The 21,795-nt window shown below is 43.5% G+C and overlaps 2 protein-coding genes across 7 annotated transcripts in view; one reads left to right on the plus strand and one right to left on the minus strand.

Moving 5' to 3' along the window:
• RNF25 (ring finger protein 25) overlaps nt 1-21,795 on the plus strand; it is a 316,906-nt gene that overhangs the window by 245,128 nt on the left and 49,983 nt on the right. The window lies entirely within an intron of this gene.
• TTLL4 (tubulin tyrosine ligase like 4) overlaps nt 1-21,795 on the minus strand; it is a 45,579-nt gene that overhangs the window by 18,308 nt on the left and 5,476 nt on the right. For 2 of the 6 annotated variants that reach the window (XM_050752365.1, XM_050752371.1), the window contains exon 2: nt 9,859-9,935. The exons of 1 other annotated variant lie outside the window; for it this stretch is intronic. The gene's annotated coding sequence lies outside the window, so the exon portion shown is untranslated. Of the gene's footprint in view, nt 1-6,483; nt 6,575-9,858; nt 9,936-21,795 lie in introns of all 6 variants that reach the window. 3 more of the 6 variants (XM_050752367.1, XM_050752366.1, XM_050752368.1) reach the window with 3 other exon arrangements.

Consider the following 21,795-nt stretch of genomic DNA (forward strand, 5'->3'; position numbering starts at 1 on the left):
TAACTATACAGGCTTAAATTCCATCCTGTGTGTTGGTGGGAAAAAGAAGAAAGAAAATTGAACTAAACACCAGCATTATTTTTACTTAAAGTGACTTTATTTCCAGCAGCCATACTGGGACAGGAGAGTTCAGGGAGTAAGAAGAGGACAGAAGCTTTCTTCACTCCAAAGTCCGGGCTTAAGTTTGGGCTTATCTCAGGGAGGAAGAGCCTGTCTCTTGCATCTTCTCAATCAGTGTTTGCTTTAATACAAAACCTCTAAGCCAGCCTTCTGGGTCTCAAACTGTCTGTTCAGCATAGTCACTTACTTTCTAAATCAAATTCACAAAATATTCTCCAATTTTCACAACTGTAGGGAAAGGTAGGCCTGCTTTCATGGCAGCACCTGGGGGGAAATAACGAAAACTGTAAAAAGTCATTCGTGGCCAGGCACAGTGGCTCACGCCTGTAATGCCAGCACTTTGGGAGGCTGAGACGGGCAGATCACTTGAGCTCAGGAGTTTGAGACCAGACTGGGCAACATGGCAAAACCCCATCTCTACAAAAAATACAAAAATCAGCCAGGTGTGGTACATGCCTGTGGTCCCAGCCACCTGGGAAGCTGAGGCATGAAAAACCTTGAGCATGGAAGGTGGAAGTTGCAGCAAGCCAAGATAGCACCACTGCTCTCCAGCCTGGGTGACAGAGTGAGACCCTGTTTCACAAAAAAAAAAAAAAAAAAAAAAAAAAAAAAAAAAGGTTGGGTGCGGTGGCTCACGCCTGTAATCTCAACACTTTGGGAGGCCAAGGCAGGTGGATCACAAGGTCAGGAGTTCAAGACCAGCCTGGCCAGCATGGTGAAACCCTGTCTCTACTAAAAATATAAAAATTAGCCAGGTGTAGAGGCGGGTGCCTGTAATCCCAGCTACTTGGGAGGCTGAGGCAGGAAAATCGCTTGAACTCGGGAGGCGGAGGTTGCAGTGAGCTGAGATTGCACCACTGCACTCCAGCCTGGGCGACAGAGTGAGACTCTGTCTCAAAAAAAAAGAAGTAGTAGTCATTTGTCTGGGGTAATTCTGAAAGGAATCCTGACATCCTCATCAAGTGTTTTCAGAGTAGCTAGAGGGAAGGAATTAGAGAGGTTTTGTTTTGTTTTGAGACAGGGTCTTGCTCTGTCACCCAAATTGGAATGCAGTGGCGCAAACATGGCTCACTGCAGCCTCTGACTCCTGGACTCAAATGATCTTCCCCTTTCAGCCTCCTAAATAGCTGGGACCACAGGCATGCACCACCACACAAACACACTCAACTCCTGGCCTCAAGTGATCCTCCCATCTCAGCCTCCCCATAAACTGGGATTACAAACCTGTGCCACTGAATCCAGCCCTAAGAGAGATGGTTTTTTCACTTAAGTAATATTTAAAACGCAAAAATTGAGAGACTACCTTGTATTTTGATTAACAGAGTAAAGGCCAAGGAAGATCTAAGATTCCTGTCTACAGCTACGAATGAATACCACCAACAGACAGACTGCAGAAGCCACGGGATGTCGCCCTCTTTACCTGCAAAGGCTGACCTACATGGACTCTTTCTCAAGGAGAGTACAAAAAATCACAACGCAGCACTGCCAATATTCAAAATGATAGTGGGCTAAGAACAGCATAAATGCAAAAACTGGATTTTGAAGCCAGTTACCTCAAAATGAGGTGACAGAAAATGGACCACCACGGCCGGGCGCGGTGGCTCAAGCCTGTAATCCCAGCACTTTGGGAGGCCGAGACGGGCGGATCACGAGGTCAGGAGATCGAGACCATCCTGGCTAACACAATGAAACCCCATCTCCACTAAAAATACAAAAAAATTAGGCGGGCGTGGTGGCGGCGCCTGTAGTCCCAGCTACTCGGGAGGCTGAGGCAGGAGAATGGCGGGAACCCGGGAGGCGGAGCTTGCAGTGAGCCGAGATCGCGCCACTGCACTCCAGCCTGGGCGACAGAGTGAGACTCCGCCTCCAAAAAAAAAAAGAAAAAAAAGAAAATGGACCACCACACAAGTCCAAACTATGGAAATACCGTGCTTGGAACAATTACAGAGTTTGCTTATGGTAGAGAAGCATAGAGACAAAGGGAAAAGTCAAATCCTGCCAATCACTTCACAAGACTACACGCACACATGCATGTGTATTATGTACACTCAACATATTCACAAACCCTCACTTAGTCCTCTTTCAGGAATCCACATCTTCCCCACCAATGCAACACAACAGACATACCAAAGTGATAGGAGAATGCCTAAGGAAATGAAAACTCAGGCTGGTCCCCCTGAAAAACAGCCCCACTATTGATTCCCACGTGCATCAAGCTAGCTCAGCTCTTCATTCCCTTACAAGTGCTGTCCCTGGAGCCCTTTCTTCTTCTTCACCCAACTTAAAAAAATCAGCTGCAACATGACCTAGGCAGTCTTCTCTGACTCCTGAGTTTGAACAGGATGCCTCACTTCTCTGCATGCCACCATCACTGCTCACAGAACATTAGCTTCAATAATGAACTAACTCATCAGACTAGGAGCAAGGAGCACATTCTCCTCCAGCTGATGTCCCCAACACAGTAACTGATACACAGGAAGTGCTCAATATTCTGTTGAGTAAACAAACTGGAAAAGCACAGTAAATGAAGGGGAAACAAACTCGAATACTAGTTTGGGCACCTAATGAATGTCTGGTACCATGCTAGGCATTTTATTCATATTATTTCATTTAATCCTAAAAAAAACCTTACATTCACTTTACTGATGATGAATCCAAGACTCAGAAAAGTTAAGTAACTTTTCTATAATTAAATAACCAATAAGTAGTAATGCCTAGATTAAAACTCAAATCTGTCTGAGTCTACAGTGCCTATTAAATGGAATGAAACACATACTTAGACTCTATCCCCTCCATTATCTCTAATCTTTAGGTACGAGACAAAAGCCAGGCTGGAAACACTCCTCCACGTTTATACCAAGGCCCTTTGTGGAAAATCTCTAAAAGCACATCACTGACTTTTCATCATCACCACAGCCGATCAGTCCCCCTCTCCCTTGTAGCCACAGGCACCCACTGCACAACACTTCCTTTTGCACACACTGCTCAATGTTTGCCTTGCTACATCCCACCACATGAACCCTCAGTGCCAAACACAAGAACACAAGTAGCCCAACACCTAGCTGGTTTGGCTTTTAATCCAAAAGAGGAAGAGGGAGGCCAAGAATACACGCCTACCCTCCTCAGAAGCTGCAGGTGGCCTGCTCCCAGATAAAGTGTTAAACAACACACCTGGGCAGGTACTAGAGTAGCGTGAATTCTCTTCTCTCTAAGGTATTCCAGATCTCATATCTCTGCAATAGTCATTTCCCACTTCTTGTCTCCTCTCATAGTCCCTATATGGTTTGCATTTGTGTCCCCACCAAATCTCATGTTGAGTTGTAATCCCAACACTGGAGGAGGTGACTGGATCATGGAGGCGGATTTCCCCCTTGCTGTTCTCATGATAGTGAGTTCTCGTGAGATCTGGTTGTTTAAAAGTGTATAGCACTGCCCCACTTTCTCTCTCTCCTGCTCCGGCCATGTGAAGACATGCCTGCTTCCCCTTTCACCACGACTAAATGTTTCCTGAGGCCTCTGCAGCCACGCTACCCATACAGCCTGCAGAACCATGAGCCAATTAAACCTCTTTTCTTTATAAATCACCCAGTCTCAGGTATTTATTTATAGCAGTACTAGAATGAATACAGTCCTCACAATGTGTAGTATAGCAAGTTGGAGAAGGGCCACCTGTCTTCCTAAAGAAATATGTCTGGACTCAAGGGCCAACAAGCAGGTGAGAGGACGTTTCTGTAACTCTCTTTCTGGGAAATAGTTCCAAAGCTAGTTAAGAGATACCCAGGGTTGGATAAGATGGCTGTGTTAGGAATTGCCAAGCAAAGACAAATTTGTTGCATCTGCAGAGAGTAACTTCAAGAATGCCAAGTAAACAGTATCACTCGCAACAGTATCAAATACAAATGCTGCAACCTAGTTTCAGTGTTTGAGGTTCAGTAGTGTCACTTTAAGACAAGGAAATGATGGTTGCTAAAAACAACTTCCTTACTTCTCTTTATAGAGATTCTTAATGAGATCAAAACCTCAAATGGTTGGGAAGCAGAGGCCTAACTAAAGCATTCAGGCAGCCTGGGTCCCAGACCCCCAATCACTGCCACAGGTCATCTTTTCCAGTATCCTGCCCACTGCTTTAAAGGAATGCAAGTGACAAACTTTAAAAAGCTTCTGAAGGCCCAAAGTCTAAGAAGTGAAGGAAGTTGGCCGGGCACGGTGGCTCAAGCCTGTAATCCCAGCACTTTGGGAGGCCGAGATGGGCGGATCACGAGGTCAGGAGATCAGGACCATCCTGGCTAACAAAGTGTAACCCCGTCTCTACTAAAAAATACCAAAAAATAAAAATAAAAACTAGCTGGGCGAGGTGGCGGGCGCCTGTAGTCCCAGCTACTTGGGAGGCTGAGGCAGGAGAATGGCGTAAACCTGGGAGACGGAGCTTGCAGTGAGCTGAGATCCGGCCACTGCACTCCAGCCTGCACGACAGAGTGAGACTCCGTCTCAAAAAAAAAAAAAAAAGAAGTGAAGGAAGTGAGAACCTTGTTTCAAAAGCTAACATAGTGAGTTCTGCCATAAAGCCAAAGTCCAGAGAGGCAAATAATGTCTGGCACCCAGACCCTACCGACAGAACATACTTAGAGGGCAATTTTCAGCAAAGTCATCAAACCTATTCCCTGTGATATACTCTGGGCTCCTAAGATGACGTCTGGGAGACCTTTCTGCCAGTGTCCCTTATATTTCTAAGTGTTCTGTGATAATGCACACTTTGTGTATATATGCGCCTCTAGGGTCCAAAAAGCAGACTGCTCATCTCCCAGGAAGTATTTTAGGAAGAAACATCAAAAGAAAGATAACAGGAGAAAAGGTATTTATATATGTAGAAACCTATGTACTGGCTACTAATGGAAGCCCATTTCAAAAACTCCCAACTTAAACAAAGCTAAACTTATAAAGAGTAATTGCTGACTACGTAAATTACAAAGGATTAACTACATATTTATACTACTTAAAGATAACTCAAGGCATTCATCCTTACTCTCTGTTACTAAGTCCAAAGGATCCACCATCAGCTGACCCTCCAATCAGCAGCTTGCAAGGAACTTACTTTAGGGGCCAATAAATTGACCTCACCTGAAAAATAATATTTTGAATAATCTAACATTTTATGGAGCAATGATCTAATGTGTTTCTTGTTCCTACACATGATCCCTAGGGAGCAGGAGGGCTTAACGGGCAAACAGCTTATAAACACTAAGCTATAGCCGGCAGAGTTCAACTTTAGAAGAAAACAAGCCTATTTCTGTAGCTAAGTTCCTCAATCTAGGTCCTCCTCACAGTCAGGCTACATGAGCAGCTACCACCTCGTGGTGACTCATGACAATCAGAGCACAGATCAGTAGTGAATCACATGCAACTCTGAAACAGAATAGCTGGAACGTTGGGGGAAAGACAAGAGAGAGGAAGTACCACACCCCCATTGAGTAGTTGTGGGAGGTGAAGTTACAAATTCACATAAAGCACATAAAAAGCACAGGGGCTCCCAGTAAACATTTGCAGCATGGTAGTTACAACTCTCATTCTCACTGGCTCCAAATGATCTATCTCCCCTCTGCCCCTTCATAAGCTGTGATGAAGGTGGAAAAATACAAGGAATAGGCAACAATTATTCCACTACAAAACTTCAGCTAGGACAGGTAATGTTCTTTTGTAAAAGATAACTGTCTTGCTATTTGGGAGCTTTTGTGATTTTTTTTTTTTTTTTAAACAGTCTCACTCTGTTGCCCAGGCTGGAGTGTAGTGGTGCAATCTCGGCTCACTGCAACCTCCACCTCCTAGGTTCAAGCAATTCTCCTGCCTCAGCCTTCCAAGTAGCTGGGATTACAGACACCCGCCACCACGCCTGGCTAATTTTTGTATTTTTAGTAGAGACGGGGTTTCACTATGTTGACTAGGCTGGTCTTGAACTCCTGACCTCAAGTGATCCACCCACCTCAGCCTCCCAAAGTGCTGGGATTACAGGTGTGAGCCAACATGCCCAGCTGATGTCTTTTTTTTTTTTTTTTTTTTTGGACAAGGTCTCCCTCTGTCACCAAGGCTGGAGTGCAGTGGTGCAGTCATAACTTACTGCAGCCTAGGACTCCTGGGCTCAAACAATCTGCCCACCTCAGTCTCCTGAGTAGCTAGGACTACAGGTGCACATCACCATGCCTAGCTATTTTTTACTTTATTTTATTTTTATAGCAATAGAGTTCCACTATGTTGCCCAGGCTGGTCTCAAACTCCTGTCCTCAAATGATCCTCCTGCCTTAGCCTCCCAAAGTTCTGGGATTATAGGCATGAGCCACCACACCCAGCAGAAACTATTTTAAATGTTACCTGTTAATAAAAGCAGCCAGAGCTCCTTGAAAAATGGCTGATTACAGGGTTAGGGCAGGGAGAGCAGGAGACGGGCCTGGAATATTTTGTGCTGCCAAAAAGTAAGGAAGTGGTCAAAATTTGATAGAGACATGTCAAAAGACCATAGATACAGGTAACATCATACTTAATAGTGAATTATGAGATGCTTTTCCTCTAGGATTAGGAATAAAATAAGACAAAGGATGTCTACTCTCTCCATTTCTTTTTTATTTTATTTATTTATTTACTTTGACATGGTGTCTCGCTCTGTTGTCCAGGCTGGAGTGCAGTGGCACAATCTCAGCTCACTGCAACCTCCACCTCCCGGGTTCAAGTGGTTCTTCTGCCTCAGCCTCCCGAGTAGCTGGGACTACACGCATGTGCCACCATACCCAGCTAATTTTTTTTTCTTTCTTTCTTTCCTTTTTTTTTTTTTTTGTATTTTTAGTAGAGATGGGGTTTCACCATATTGGCCAGGCTGGTCCTGAACTCTTGACCTCGTGATCTGCCCGCCTCGGCCTCCCAAAGTGCTGGAATTACAGGCATGAGCCACCGTGCCCGGCCTCCATTTCTATTAGACCCTATACTAGAACTTCTAAGCAGTGTGATGTGGCAAGAAAAAGAAATCAAAGATATACAGATTGGAAAGGAAGAAGTAAAACTGTCATTATTTGTAGGACATATGATCTTGTACATAGAAAATCCTGGCTGGGCACACTGGCTCACACCTGTAATCCCAATACTTTGGGAAGATGAAATAGAAGGATCACTTAAGACCATGAGTTTGAGAACAGCCTGAACAATATAGGGAGACATCATCTCTACAAAAAATTTTAAAAATTAGCATAAGCCTATAGCCCCAGCTACTTAGGAGGTTGAAGTGGGAGGATCACTTGAGCCTGGGAGGTTGAGGCTGCAATGAGCCATGATTGCACCACTGCACTTCAGCCTGGGTAATAGAATAAGACCCTGTCTTAAAAAAAAAAAAAAAAAAAGAGAGAGAGAAAATCCTAAAACATTTACCAAATAAAAAATCCTACTAGAACTAATAACCAAGTTTAGTAAGGTCACATAATACACCATCAATATACGAACATCAGTTTTAGTTCTACATACTAGCAACAAACAAACAACATGTAAAAATGAAATACACAATTCCATTCACAACAGGATCAAAAAGAGTAAAGTATCTAAGAATAGGGACTTCTGGTTCCAAAATGGCAGTATAGAAGCAAGCTGGCTTCACTTTCCCTCACAGAAAACCAAACACAAATACACAGCACCAAGATTATCACCAGCAAAATCCCAGAACTCAAATATGAAGAGGAGACAGTTCCTGGGACCACAGAGAAGGGAAAAAATTCTGACAAAGTGGTAAGAAAACTGAACTTCCACATCTGCAGCATCCCCTCCCTCAATCTTCCTGGTACCAAGTACATAGAAAACCTGCCCCCAACTCACAATTTCTAAACTGGAAAAAGTGAGATTGAGATAGACAACCAGGTTGGGTGCACTGGCTCACGCCTATAATCCCAGCACTTTGGAAGGCTGAGGCGGGCAGATTACCTGAGGCCAGGAGTTTGAGACCAGCCTGGCCAACATGGCAAAACCCCATCTCTACTAAAAATACAAAAAATTAGCCGGGCATGGTGGCAGGCACCCATAATCCCAGCTACTCGGGAGGCTGAGGCAGGAGCATGGCTTGAACCTGGGAGGTGGAGGCTACAGTGAGCCAAGATCATGCCATTGCATTCCAGCCTGGGCAACAAGAACAAAACTATGTCCCCCGCCGCCAAAAAAAAAACAGACCACCAGCTTCCCTGTCCATGCCTCAACCTACAGAAAGCATCAAGAGTGCCTAAAGAGAGAGAAATATCCCTGAAGACAGCCAGAAACAAAGCAAGGAGGTAGGACTATCATACTCAGTCCTGGACTCTGCTCTGTAACTCAGCCAAAGGAGACACCAAATCAGAGTGGCTGTGCAGCAACACTACTCTCTATAGGAGGTATGTTCTACAGGTCACCTGGGCACAAACCCCTAGCCGGCCTTCCCACATTGCCAGGATATTCCTTTTGGGACCTCCTCCAATTGGGAAGGGCAGTGCTCCAAAGCAGGGGTCCCCAACTCCTGGGCCACGGACTGCTACTGGTCCACGGCCTGTTAGGAAACCAGGCCACATAGCAGGAGCTGAGCATTGGGCAAGCAGCATTACCATGTAGGCAAGTATTACTGCCTGAGATCCACCTCCTGTAGGCTCAGCGGCAGCATTAGATTCTCATAGGAGCGCTCACCCTATTATGAACTGCCCATGTAAAGGATCTAGGTTGCATGCTGCTTATGAGAATCTAATGCCTGATGATCTGTCACTGTTTCCCATCATCCCCAGATGGGACCACCTAGTTGCAGGAAAACAAGCCCCAGGGCTCCCACTGAGTCTATATTATGGTGAGTTGTATTATTATTTCATTATATATTACAATGTATTAACAGAAATAAAGTGTACAAAAAAATTTAATGTGCTTGAATCATCCCAAAGCCACCTCCCCACCCACCCACCCCAGTCAGTGGAAAAACTGTCTTCCACAAAACTGGTCTCTGGTGCAAAAAAGGTTGGGGACCACTGCTCTAAAGCCAAGACAAACCTGGGGCCAAGATGCCATCTAGTGTTGAAAAAGAGGTAATGACCTAGTGATTTAACAAAAAAGATAGTCAACAGGTTAAGTTACAAAAAAATCTCTAAACAAACATATCCAATAACAACCGAAACAAGCCAGACAGAGAAGACTGGAATAAATAATCCTTCAGTGTAGAGATATATACATATATCCACATATCCACAAGAAATAACAGCAAACAGAGAACTATGACAAAGCAAGAAAACAGTGACTGACTCTAATGAAACAGTGATACATGAGCTCTCTAACCAGGAACTCAAAATAGCAGTTTTTTTGTTGTTGTTGTTTTTGAGACAGAGTCTCGCTCTGTCGCCCAGGCTGGAGTGCAGTGGTGTGAACTCGGCTCACTGCAAGCTCCACCTCCCGGGTTCACACCATTCTCCTGCCTCAGCCTCCTGACTAGCTGCAACTACAGGTGCCCGCCACCACGCCCGGCTAATTTTTTGTATTTTTAGCAGAGACAGGGTTTCGCCGTGTTAGCCAGCACAGTCTTCATCTCCTGACCTTGTGATCCACCCACCTCGGCCTCCCAAACAAAATAGCAGTTTTAAGGAAACTTGGTGATCTCCAAGATAACACAAAAGCAATTCAGAAATTTATCAGAGAAATTTAACAAAGAGATTGTTAATAATAATGATGTTTAAAACAAATCTTAGAACTGAGAAATAAATTGCTTACCTGAAAAATTTACTAGACTCTTAACAGCACAATGGATCAAGCAGAGGACAGTATTAGTGAGCTTGAAGACAGTCTATCTGAAAATACACAGATGAGAAAAAAGAAAACAGAATGAAAAGCAACAAAGATAACCTATAAGACACAGAAAACTACCTCAAAAGACCAAATCTAACAATTATTGGTATTCAAGAGGGAGCTAAGCAAGACACAGGGGTGGCTTACTAAAAGAAATTAGCAGGCTGGGCACGGTGGCTCACACCTGTAATTCCAGCACTTTGGGAGGCCGAGGTGGGTGGATCATTTGAGGTCTGGAGCTCGAGACCTGCCTGACCAACATGGTGAAACCCTATCTCTATTAAAAATACAAAAATTAGCTGGGCATGGTGCACACCTGTAATCGAAGCTACAGGCGGCTGAGGCAGGAGAATCACTTGAACCCAGGAGGCGAAGGTTGCAGTGAGCTGAGATTGCACCACTACACTCCAGCCTGGGCAACAGAGTGAGACTCCATCTCCAAGAAAGACAAGAAAGACAAGAAAGACAAGAAAGACAGACAGAAAGACAGAAAGACAGAAAGACAGAAAGACAGAAAGACAGAAAGACAGAAAGACAGAAAGAAAGAAAGAAAGAAAGAAAGAAAGAAACTAGTTACTGGTCTGCAAGAAATTTCACAAAAGGGTCCAGGCATGGTGGCTCACACCTGTAATCCCAGCAGTTTGGGAGGCTGAGGCAGGTGGATCACTTGAGGCCAGGAGTTTGAGACCAGCCTGGCCAAGACAGTGAAACTACATTTCTACTAAAACCAGAAAAAATTAGCTGGATGTGGTGGCACATGCCTGTAATCCCAGCTACTCATGAGGCTGAGGCATGAGAATCACTTGAACCCAGGAGGCGGAGGTTGCAGTGAGCTGAGATCATGCCACTACACTCCAGCCTGGGTGACAGAGTGAGACTCTGTCTTGGAAAAAAAAAAAAAAAGAAACAGAAATTTTTCCAAAACTTGAGAGAGATACATATATCCAACCTAGGCATATAATAATTAAACCTCTCAAGGTTCAAGGGCAAACAGAAGATTTTAAAAGGAGCAAGAGAAAAAGAAGCAAATACATATAAGGGAGCTCCAATTCATCTGGCAACAATATTCTCCTCAGAAATTATCCAAGTGAGGGAGTGAAACATTTCAAAGTGCTGAAAAAAAACTGCCCTCCAAGAATACTGTATCCAGCAAAACTACTCTTCAAATATGAGAGATAAAGTCTCTTTCCCAGATAAACAAAAGCTGAAAGAATTCACTACCACCAGACCCGTCTTAGAAGTAATGCTAAAGAGAGTTCTTCAATTTGAAGGGGGGGAAAAAAACTAACATGCAAAAAGAAAACATTTGAAGGTATAAAATCCACTAGTAAAATTAGATAAATGGACAAACCCAGAATAGTCTAATACTCTAATTATGATATGCAATCTAATCATAATTCTAGTATGAAGCCCAAAAGACAAAATTGTCGAAAACAGTAACAGCTACAGCAACTTCTTAAGAAATAGGCAAATAAGGCTGGGCACGGTGGCTCACATCTGTAATTCCAGCACTTTGGGTGGCTCAGGCAGGCAGGTCACTTGACGCCAGGTGTTCAAGACCAGCCTGGCCAACATGGTAAAACCCTGTCTCTACTAAAAATACAAAATTTAGCCAGGTGTGGTGGCGTGTGCCTGTAATCCCAGCTACCTGGGAGGCTGAGGCTGGAGAATTGCTTGAACCCAGGAGGTGGAGGTTGCAGTGAGCCAAGACCATGCCACTGCACTCTAGCCTGGACGACAGCGTGAGACTTTGTCTCAAAAATAAAAAAGGCAATATGAAAATATGTAAATTGAGACACAAAAAGCTAAAATGTATGGGGGACAGAGTTAAAGTGTAGAAAGTTTTTATGGTTCTCAATTTGTTCATTTCTATTCTTTTGGAGTTCGAGACCAACCTGGGCAACATAGTGAGATCCTATCTCTACAAAAAAAAACCCACAAAAAATTAGCTAGGCATGATGGCACATGCTGGTAGTCCCAGCTACTTGGGAGGCTAAGGTAGGAAAAGCGCTTGAGCCCAGGAGATCGAGGCTGTGGTGAGCCGTGAATATACCACTACATTCCACGCTAGGGGACAGAGCAAGATTCTGTCTCAAAAAAAAAAAAAAGTTATCATCTCTCAAAATGACTTGTTATAGGGTGGGCTACTCGGGAAGTTGAGGTAGAAGGATCGCCTGAGCCCAAGAAGTCGAGACTGCAGTGAGCTGTGATCATGCCCCTGCACTCCAGCCTGGATGATAGGGCGAAACCCCGTCTCAATAAAAAATAAAATAAAATAAAAATAACTACAAGCTGTTTTTTGTAAGTCTCACAATAACCACAGCGCAAAAACCTGTAATAAATCCACTAAAAATAAAAAGCAATTAATTAAACCATACTACTAGAAAAAACTACAAAAACAGTAAGAAAGAGGAATTACAAAGTAACCACAAAACAAGCAGTCAAATAGCAGTAGTTAAGTCCTTACTTATCAATAACAACACTGAATGTAAATGGACTACGAATAAAGGAAACATGGTATATATATACAACAGAATATAATGGAGCCATAAAAAAGGAATGAAATCCCATCATTTGCAGCAACATGGATGGTACTGGAGGTCATTATGTTAAGTAAAATAAGCCAAGCACAGAAAGACAAATATGGCATGTTCTGACTCATATGTGGGAGCTTAAAAAAATGGATTTCAGAATATAGAGAACGGATTGGTGGTTATGAGAGGCCAGGAAGAGTAGGGGGAAGGGTAGGCCTGTTTCAGGTAATGGAGCAAGAAGTAAGTCCATTTGCTTGAGTTGTTCACTGTTAAAATCCATTTCTACCAGTATAATTTCAAAGAAAAGTTGAAGTTGATTGGTGTGCTACCTGCTTTCTGGTCTGAGGAAAACCAAACTTCCCTTTAAGTAGTACTGAGGTTTTAAAAATGTTTTTTTTAATTTTGCAATTATCCCAGACTTGCAAAAAGTTACAAAAATAGTACAAAGAACTCCTGTTTACCCTTTACCCAGATTCATCAAATGTTAATACTTTACCACACTTGTTTTATTATTCATTCATATTCTCTCTCACATCTCTGTGTGAACCGGTTTTTGAAATGTTTGAGAGTAAACTGCAGACATGATACCCCTTTACATCTGAATACTTCCTAAAAACTTCCTAAATGTTTGCTAAAACCAGGATATTCTCTTATACTCAAAAAATTAACATTGATAATACTATAAACTATATTATTATCTACTATACAGACCTTATCCAAATATCACCAATTGTCCCATCAATGTCCTTTATCTGGCCCAGGATCACAAGCTGTATTCACCTGTCATATCTTTTTAGTCTCCTTTAATCTGTAATAGTTCTTCAGCCTTTATTTTTCTTTAATGAGCTTGATACTTCTGAAGAATACAGACCAGTTATTCTAAACAATGAAATTCAATTTGGTTTTGTCTGAAGTGATGATATATCCTTAGTGGCATCATATCATGAGGCCCATGTCAATTTGTACTATTACTAATGATATTATGTGCTTCATGATATGATGCACTTAAGGATATATCATCACTTCTGCAATTTCCAAACAAAAATGCATCATCTTGAATGTGTACCTGTACCCATTAATCAACCTCTCTAACCGGCCAGTGAATTTGTAAACTCTGGCTCAAGGTGAGTTCAAGGGAAGGCATACTACTCAAGCCTGGCAGATAAAGTTTAATGGAAGCACTTTCTCTGGGACCCATCAACACACAAGCTGGTAGGAGTTCTCCAATACTTAGAGGGAAAATGCTATTTAAATGTGATTCTGTGTAAAACCTCACATCCCAATAAAACACAAGTCCTTGTTGTGTCCTCAATGGAGAAAACAGTTGCTGTCAGCACCCAGCTGAGAAACAGGAACCTAGAGGCTGAGACAAGGATTTTAGGGCTAGAGTCAAGGAAACAAGGGAGCACTGTGGCAAGCTCAAGGGTTTCTATAACCACTGTTATTCAAAAGAAAAGAACATGTTATCTGTTAATCTCCTTGAACATAAGGTGAGAATGTCATACTCTAACAAAGTCATGCTAGAGGGAAGTGAGAGAACAGATCAATCACATTCCCCTCTTGTCCAATTAATCTTTCAGAGTCAGGGCCAAGAAATAATCTGTAATTGCACAAAGAAGACTTCAATAAAAAATATTCAGGCACAAGGGGATCAAGGGGCTCTGTCCCTGGACAGGCATCCCCACAACACAGAAACTCCCGACATGCCTGTCATAATGATGCTTTCACCCTGACCTTAGCAGCTCTTCAGTTCCACTTAATCCATCAACAAGTCCTTCCAGCTTCAAATATATGTCTTTGAATCTGGCTATTCTTCCCCATTTCCACTGTCATTACCTTAGTCAAGCTACCATCATCTCTCAACTGCTGATTTCCTGGCTTCCATATCATCTACTTTTCAGACAGTGGCTACTCTTTTCAAAACACAGTACTCTTTTTAAAACACAGCTTAAGACCATCTGATGGCTCCAAGGACTATGTGATCCGATTCCTGACTCTCTGACCTTATCCAGAGCTACTCTTCCCCTCACGAGGAACGTTCCCACCCGTGGGTCTTTGAGGTTCCCTCTGAAACATTCAGATCTCTGAATGGCTCGCTTAGTTCCTTCACTCAGTATTCAGCTCAAAAGGCCTTCCTCGTCAACCCTATCTAATATGTCCTACCCCAATCATTTATTTCATTACCTTGTTTTATTCCCTCCATTTCATTCCTCCACTATCTAAAATTATTATATGTTAATATTTCCTTACACTTGGCTCAAAAAAAAAAAAAAGATGAACAAAGAAGCTGGTAATTTTTTTAAAAACTACCAATGAGATTGGAAAGAGACAAAGATGAGAGACTTATCTGTATATACCTTTTCCTATAATTTTAATTTCTTTTTGTTTCTTTGAGACCAGGTCACTTGGTCACCAAGGTTTGACCTCCTGGGCTCATGGTCCTCCTATCTCACCGTCCCAAGTAGCTGGAACTACTAGTGTGTGCCACCACACTCAGCTAACTTTTTTATTTTTTGTAGAGATGAGGTCTTGCTATCTTGCCAGGGCTAGTCTCGAACTCCTGGGCCCAAGTGATCCTTCCACTTCAGCTTCCCAAAGTACTAGGATTGTAGACATGAACCCCTACACCACGCCCTAATGTTAACTTCTGAGTTTTTAAATTTTTTTTTTTTTAAATAGAGATAGAGTCTTACCATGTTGCCCCAGTTGGTCTCAAATTCCTGGCCTCAAGTGATCCTCCTGCCTCAGCCTCTCAAAGTGCTGAGATTACAGGCATGAGCCACTGGCCCTGGTTATTTTAAAACAAAATAAAAACTTCAATTCTTTATGCATTTCTTTGTTATCTATCTTCCAGGATGAAAGCTCTTTGAGCACAGGGACTTTGTTCAGAGTTTATGTATCCAGTCCTAGAATGGTAATCAGGGCTCATTAAATATTTGCTGAATAAACGAATGCATCTACAACAGCTATGACCAGCTAAGGGGGAAAAAAAAAAGGTTTTCACTCTCTTACGTAGTCACTCTTAACACAGCACAGAATATTTCACCTCTGGTCATCAAAATGTGTGTGAGGCACACACACCAAGGAATGCTCCAGAGGCAACAAACTGGATACCCTTTAATTCAATTCTGACACTCTACCTAAAGATAGCATCAGATCGCACAGGTTAACGGCTCAGTACCACAAGGCTGCTTCCACTTCAGATGCCAACTGCAAGGCACAGGTTGTGACCTGTGCTTCTGATTGATTTGCTATAAATTGGTGTTCCCTGGCCAAGCGCGGTGACGCACACCTGTAATCCCAGCACCTTGGGAGGCAAAGGCAAATTAATTAATTAATTGGGGTAAACTGAAAACCCCCTCCTTTGAATTTGATCAATTTGTTAGAACAACTCACAGAACTCAGGGAAACACTTCACTTACATTTACCTATTACAGAGGATACAGATGAATAGCCACATGGAAGAGATACACCATGCATAGGGCAAGGGATGTGGGAAAGGGCTTGGAGCTTCTGTGCTCTTACCAGGAGTGCCAGGTACATTCATGTGCTCAACAATCCAAACCCTGTCCTTTTGGGTTTTTATGCAGGTTTCATTAATAGGCATGACTGAATAAATCACTGGCCATCAGTGGTCAGCTCAATCTTTGGTTCCACTCCCCTTCCCAGAAGTTGGGGGATGGAACTGAAAGTTCCAACCCTCTAATCACATGGTTGGTTCCCTTGGCAACCAGCCTCCCATCTTGAGCCTATTCAGGAGTCCCCAGCTATCAATCATCTCATTAGCATATAAAAAGACATTTATAACTTAGAAGTTCTGAAGGTTTTAGGAGCCAGGAACCAGGGGCACACACCAATTATGTATTTCTTTTTTTTTTTTTTTTTTTTTTGAGACGGAGTGTCGCTCTGTTGCCCAGGCTGGAGTGCAATGGTACGATCTCGGCTCACTGCAACCTCTGCCTCTCGGGTTCATGCAATTCTCCCACCTCAGCCTCCCAAATAGCTGGGATTACAGGCACCCGCCATCATGCCCGGATAATTTTTGTGTTTTTGTAGAGATAGGGTTTCATCATGCTGACCAGGCTGGAGTATTTCTTATTATATCACAGTATCACATCAGCAAAGCTACAAGTTGGACCTCTTCATATGAAAAAGGAGCTCCCTTCTTACCACCATCTCCTTGTTGCTATTTTTTACTCAGTGCATGCACTCTGCCACAACTGTACCCAACCCCTTCAATAGTGTCTTTCCTCCTCCTGAGGCCAATCCAAAATCCTCCACAGTTCTTTCATCCTCCCCCACATCAAATCAATCTGCTCTCACAATGTCAACTATTATCTGCAGAAGAGTCATTTTGCAGACTTGTCCTCTCAAGTTTCATATCTGCATCACCAACTGCCTATTCCACCTTTCCCAATGCATGTCCAACCACTTCAATCTAGTGTGTCAAACTAGCTCTCCACTCCTAATCGTCCCATTTCCTTGAGTGGACCCTTCTTTCTCCAAATCACCTGAGAGGAAAAGTAAGATATTTCTGACTTCTTCCTTTACTTTATTTCCCCAAAGGGAAACCAGTCATGAAATTTAAGACACTCTGTCTACTTAGCATTCTTCCTCCTTTTATTATTTCTACCGCGCCCCTAGATCTGGACTTACTGCAACAGTATTGACTGAAGCATGTGTCTCCAAGGTGTGCCCTTCCTAATTCCACCCTGAAGGCAACCTCCAGATTAACTTTGCTGTATTGCTTGATGAGGTCAATCCCTTTTCAAAAATGGTCCATGAGTACTTACTAAACACTGTGGTGGCCCACCCGCATCACAGTAACCTGGGATGCAAAGTCCTGAGACTCATCTTCAAGAGGATTCAGTTGGTGTAGAACAGGGTCTTGAGTGCAGTTTTAACAAGCATTCCAGATGACTGTCATGTGAGATTTCTTAGCTTGGGTCCACAAGACTCCACAGTCGACCCTTAATCTTCATTTTTTTTTTTTTGAGGCTTATTTCCATTTCCTCCTACCTTGCACTCTGTTATGTGAACTGCGCTGGTCTTACACTGAACTCCTGGAATAAACCTTTCAAATGCCTGTCTGCAGTGCTTTACTCCACTAAGCTTCTTCCTTGTGAATCCTTACCATATTTTATTTACCTTTTCCAGACCCAGCTCAAGATCCACCCTCTCCATGAGCACCTGTGGTGTGTCCCTTTCACATGGTAACTTCCCAAGGCTATCTTACACCACTGTTCACTTACCACATGGATATGTCCTATAAGCTTCATGATGGCTTTTATAGGAAATCTCTGGGGATTAACCTCAAATGCAAAGCCACACTGGCAGAAGGGGGTGGGAAGAACCCTGGTCCAGTTTGGCCTCCTATTAGCAATATTGCCCAGTCTCCTTCCCCAACAACTTTATGGAACACTAAGGCTTCCTAGAACAAAGTTTTAAAAACAATTGACTTAGAAAAGATAGATATGTTCGATGTGAATTATACCTCCACAAAACTGTTAAAAATACAAATAAAACTTGAATAAAGGAATAAGAGTGAAGAATAAAAAACTGCAGAGAGTTGTAGAGATCAACAAAATGGCCTGAAACATCCCTTTCTATTTGCATGGCAGCCTCAGCCCAGTCTCTAACCCCTCCAACACCAAGTGCAGGACTGTTAAGGTAGCAGCCTAACTGATGTCCCTGGCTCCAGACTCTCCCCTTTAAAACACCCAGTCTCAGGAATCTGAACATCCTACTTTGTCATCTTCATGCAGCATTTGGAAACTGCCTATACAGTTCTGTCCTCCAATCTTTATGCGGTAATTTTGCCTCAAGTTTCCACCTTAAAGGAGTGTGAATGATTAGTAGCCTATGTTAGAAAATCTATTGCTGGCTGGGTGCAGTGGTTCACGCCTCTAATCCCAGCACTTTGGGAGGCTCAGGTTGGGCGGATCACCTGAGGTCGCGAGTTTGAAACTAGACTGAGCAACATTTCTACTAAAAATACAAAATTAGCCAGGCATGGTGGTGCATGCCTGTAATCCCAGCTACCTGGGAGGCTGAGACAGGAGAATTGCTTGAACGCGGGAGGCGGAGGTTGCAGCGAGCCCATTGCACTCCAGCCTGGGCAACAAGAGTGAAACTGCGTCTCAAAAGAAAAAAAAAGAAAAGAAAAGAAAATCTGTTGCTGCTCTCACAAACCAACAAGTCTCCAGGGATCAGGCCCAGACCAACTTGGACAAAGTATCTATTTCTAGAGAAAGCAATTATTCATTACCCACTGATTAAATCACTCTCCTATATTATAAGAGAGTGTGGCTCTTGGGAAATGCAGTTTTACTTTCCTCCTTCAACTAGGTGTTTCCCTCGGTCACCGGGGGAACTCAGGACATCAGAAATGGTTCAGTCTACAGTCCACAAGATCTCTGATGAGATTACCTCAGTTGCTCAAAAGTTATGTTAGAAGATAGAATTGACTTACGTGGAATCAAATAGAAAGAGAGGAGTGTAGGAATCACATCCATTTTCTCTTATGAGATAAATCCCAAGCTCTCTCTCCCTAAGGAAAGGTGGAGGAGCAATATATCTCTTAAAGCCCTACTAAGAGAGGAAGGTCAAGAATACAGCCTAGTGAGAAGGGTGAGTCCGTATAAGATTAGTGAAATTATAGGTAGCTCTTGTAGAGCACAGTTTAGGAATGCCAAACAAGTGAGCAAACCTGAGGAAAAGATACAGGTTACGGCAGCTAGATCTGAGGGACGTAAATCTACAAATTACTGAAAAGTGAAACCAGTGGAAGGGTTTATGTAACTGAGTGACTCGCTCTCCTGAAGCCTTACCCTTTATCAGCTTCAGGAAGGAGCCTCTTTCCTCCTCCTCAGGTGGGCTCTGGAGCAGCAGTTCTCAAAGCATGGTCCACAGACTCTGAGGGGACCCTAAGATCCTTTCAGTAGTCCTGCTATGTAGAAAATATTATCATAGGCCAGGCGCGGTGGCTCAAGCCTGTAATCCCAGCACTTTGGGAGGCCGAGACGGGCGGATCACGAGGTCAGGAGATCGAGACCATCCTGGCTAACACGGTGAAACCCCGTCTCTACTAAAAAAAAAGTACAAAAAAAAAAAACTAGCCGGGCGAGGTGGCGGGCGCCTGTAGTCCCAGCTACTCAGGAGGCTGAGCCAGGAGAATGGCGTAAACCCGGGAGGCGGAGCTTGCAGTGAGCAGAGATCCGGCCACCGCACTCCAGCCTGGGTGACAGAGCGAGACTCCATCTCAAAAAAAAAAAAAAAAAAGAAAATATTATCATAACAGAACTAAGAGGAAGCTGGGTGCGGTGACTCACACCTACAATCCTAACATTTTGGGAGGCCAAGGTGGGCAAATAGCTTGGGCTCCAGAGTTCAAGACAAGCATGGGCAACATGGTGAAACCTTGTCTCTACAAAAAAAATACAAAAATCAGCTAGATGTGGTGGTGTGTGCCTATGGTGGGAGGATCACCTGAGCCTAGGGGTGTCGAGACTGCTGTAAACCATGATTATGCCACTGCACTCCAGCCTGTCTTCAAAAAAAAAAACAAAGAAAAAGAAAAAACCTAAGATGTTATTTGCCTTTTTACTGTGCTGACCTTTCCACTGACAGCGCAAAAGCAGTAATGAGTAAAACTGCTGGTGACTTAGCATGAATGAAGACGATGGCACCAAGCTGGAGTCTTCCCCACTACACTTTTCCACCACACAGTGAAAGAATACAGCCAGGTTTACTTGATGGCACAGTGCAAATTTTTTTTTTTTTTTTTTGAGACAGAATCTCGCTCTGTTGCCAGGCTGGAGTGCAGTAGCATAATCTCAGCTCACTGCAAGCTCCGCCTCCTGGGTTCACGCCATTCTCCTGCCTCAACCTCCTGAGTAGCTGGGACTACAGGCGCCCGCTACCACACCCGGCTAATTTTTTGTATCTTTAGTAGAAATGGGGTTTCACCATGTTAGCCAGGATGGCCTCGATCTCCTGACCTCGTGATCCACCTGCCTCGGCCTCCCAAAGTGCTGGGATTACAGGCGTGAGCCACTGCGCCCAGCCCGACACAGTGTAAATTATATTAAATCTTGATCCTTGAGTATGCTTTTTAATATTCTGCGTGATAAAATGTGAAATACATATAAAACATTTATACTGCACACAGAACGTGATGATTATCTCTAAATAAAGCACTTGTGTCGTTGTCTGAATTGCAGGATTTTTCTGTGGAACGCCATGTTTACTTGAAAGAATGAATGACACATAAGTAATAGTTATTCAGACTTTGGTATTTGGCAAAGGTTCTGGAAAATGAAACAAGGTAAGCCTGTCACTTCAAGGAAACCAACCGACTGTACTTGTTGCCAATGATAAAATTTGAGCTTCCCAAAGAAAATTAGAATTTTTGCAAAATGGGGCTGGGCGCGGTGGCTCACGTCTGTAATCCCAGCACTTTGGGAGGCCGAGGCACGTGAATTGCCTGAGGTCAGGAGTTCAAGACCAGCCTGGCCAACATAGTGAAACCCCGTCTCTACTAAAAATACAAAAATCATTGTTGCCAATGATAAAATTTGAGCTTCCCAAAGAAAATTAGAATTTTGGCAAAATGGGGCTGGGTATGGTGGCAGACATCTGTAATCCCAGCTACTCGGGAGGCTGAGGCAGGAGAATCACTTGAACCCAGGGGGTGGAGGTTGCAGTGAGCTGAGATCGCACCATTGCACTCCAGCCTGGGTGATGAGAGTGAGACTTCATCTCAAAAAAAAGAAAAAAGAATTTTGGGCCGGGCGCGGTGGCTCAAGCCTGTAATCCCAGCACTTTGCGAGGCCGAGACGGGCGGATCATGAGGTCAGGAGATCGAGACCATCCTGGCGAACCCAGTGAAACCCCGTCTCTACTAAAAAATACAAAAAACTAGCCGGGCGAGGTGGCGGGCGCCTGTAGTCCCAGCTACTCGGGAGGCTGAGGCAGGAGAATGGCGTGAACCCGGGAGGCGGAGCTTGCAGTGAGCTTAGATCCGGCCACTGCACTCCAGCCTGGGTGACAGAGCAAGACCCCGTCTCAAAAAAAAAAAAAAAAAAAAAGAATTTTGGCAAAATGGTATCTGCCACCATGAGTTTGAGTGCTTCCCAATACTTTACTTCTCTGAAGAGATTGTGGTGATATGATTTTTTTTGACACTATATAATAAACTGTGACATGTGGGAGATCTACATAACTCAGTGAACCAGTATTTTCAAACAGTAGCGCCTCGCATACTGTTTCAGTCAACAGAGAGTCCCCATAGAAGACAATGTCCCATAAGATTTTCATTCCAGGCCAG

This window comes from Macaca thibetana, chromosome 12 (assembly GCF_024542745.1).
Source record: "Macaca thibetana thibetana isolate TM-01 chromosome 12, ASM2454274v1, whole genome shotgun sequence".
Classification (NCBI taxonomy): domain Eukaryota; kingdom Metazoa; phylum Chordata; class Mammalia; order Primates; family Cercopithecidae; genus Macaca; species Macaca thibetana.